We start from the raw sequence: 2162 nt of genomic DNA on the forward strand, positions 1-2162 counted from the left end.
TCCCCGCCCCTCGTGCGAGGGCGGGGAGACACTGCATGGGAGAACCAATCAGAAGGCTGGCTTTCCCAGAGTGGGCGTGGCCTGTGAGGCTCGCGTCCTTCATTGGCCGCCTGAAGTGAGGAGGGGCGGAGCCTTCCCGAGGTGTAGCGGATAGTACCCCGAGACTCTTCCAGGGCCAGGATCCCTCCTGTGGTGCACGATTCCCAGAGAGGGCCGAGGCTCACGGAGGGACCTAGGTGTGCAGCATAGCTGCAAATCCATGAATGAGCGCACGCTGGGAGAAACTTGGCAGTGTTTTTGACAGGTCTGGAAAGATGTGGTAAAGAGCCAGGCAGCCGAGAAGTTTCAGGACACCTAATCTGGAAAACAGGACTGTTTTGGGCGTGTTTGTATTGTGGTTTCGTGTATGTTCAGGTGTGCAGGTAGAGCCAGAGATCAACCTCCCATATCATTCTTCAAGATCCGTCCACCATTTGACAGATTAGAAAACCGATGCCGACGGACACAAAAATGTTAGATTTTTATTGGATTATTTATTTATTTTTGAGACGGGGTTTTAGACCAGGCTGGCCTCGAACTCAAAGATCCATCTGTCTCTGCTTCCCAGGTGCCGGGATTAAAGGCGTGCACCATCAAAGTCAGGTTCTGGCTATCTTTTTAAAATTTTTGTTTTGTATTGGTTGACTGATTAGGGTGTGGCTTACATGCCATAGTCCCAAGTGGAGGTCAGAGGTCACCCCACGACAATCTGTTCTTTCCTTCCACCATATGGGTCCCAAAGATCAAACTCAGGTTGTCAGACCCATCTCCCCTGCCCCACCTTGTAAGAGACAAGGTCTCTCATTGGCTTGAAACTTACCCAGTCGTCTAGAATGGCTGGCCAGTGAGATCTCAGGATCCACCTTTCTCCCTCTTGCCCACCTCTGGAGTTCTTTACAAGAGTTCAGCACCATGCCTGACTGTCCATTAGTCCTGGGAATGGAACTTAAAATTCTTGTGCTTGCAGAGCACTTTAGCAATTGAACTACCTACCTAGCCCAGATCTGGGTTCCAGTTCCCCACCCCTGTCCAAACCGTTGACCAAACCTAGGTCCTTGAGTGTCCTGGGCAAGAATTCTGCCACTGAAACGCCTCAGGAGTTTACACAGGCTGCCCCAGGCAGGGCCATACTTGACCTCTCCCAGCACCAGGTGACTGTAGGCATTTCCGCTTACCACAGTTCTTCACCCAAATGCTTTCTGAGAAGGCTCCATTTCTAAGCTTCTTTCCCCACTCCATTAGCCTATAGATCCACCTCCCTCTCCACCTCAGGCAACATCGCCCCAAATCGAACTGCAGACTTGTGTCCCAACCTCCCCTCACCCCACCCTTGATAGTTCATCTCTTGCAAAGAGCTGACCTGCTAGGGATAGGGAGATCATGGGAAGGGGCATAAAGCACAGAGCCCAGTTTCTGGAACATACTAGTTTTCCGTTTTTTAATTTAAATTAAATATTTATTGTGTGTGGGCATGCGTGTGCACACATGGGTGCATGACATACGTATGGAGTTCAGTTCTCTCTTGCCATCCCAGCTTCCAGGGATAGAACTCAAATGACAAGTGATTTTATCTATTGGCTCATCTTGCTGACTTTAGTAGTATTTCTTTTTTCTGAGCACATTACCATCTTTTCCTCATTTATTACATAGTTGCCAGAAATGGGAAGGGATGCCTTTGTGCTACAGCATGGGGAAGAGTATGGCTTTTATAGGCTACTTTAAAAGGGGTGGGGTCAGAAGGAGTTCATCATGGAAAATCCAGAAAAGCCGATGCCTCGGAGCCTGAGTACTTGAGTTCAGTCCCCAGACACCACAGTGGAAGGAGACCGACTCTCAGCACTTGAGAGGTAAATGTAAGCTACATCAAGAGTTCAGAGTCGGGGTTGGGGATTTAGCTCAGTGGCAGAGCGCTTGCCTAGCAAGCGCAAGGCCCTGGGTTCGGTCCCCAGCTCCGAAAAAAAAAAAAAAAAAAGAGTTCAGAGTCCTTCTTGGCTGTACAGTAAGTCCAGGGCCAGCTAGAGGCTACATGAAGGACTGTTTCAAAATTTAAAATAAATAAGTAAATAAATAAATAGGAAAAGAAGAAAGAAATAAAAGAAGGGGAAAAGACAGGAAAAGAAAGA

The sequence above is a fragment of the Rattus norvegicus genome, chromosome 12 (genome assembly GCF_036323735.1).
Source record: "Rattus norvegicus strain BN/NHsdMcwi chromosome 12, GRCr8, whole genome shotgun sequence".
Lineage (NCBI taxonomy): Eukaryota > Metazoa > Chordata > Mammalia > Rodentia > Muridae > Rattus > Rattus norvegicus.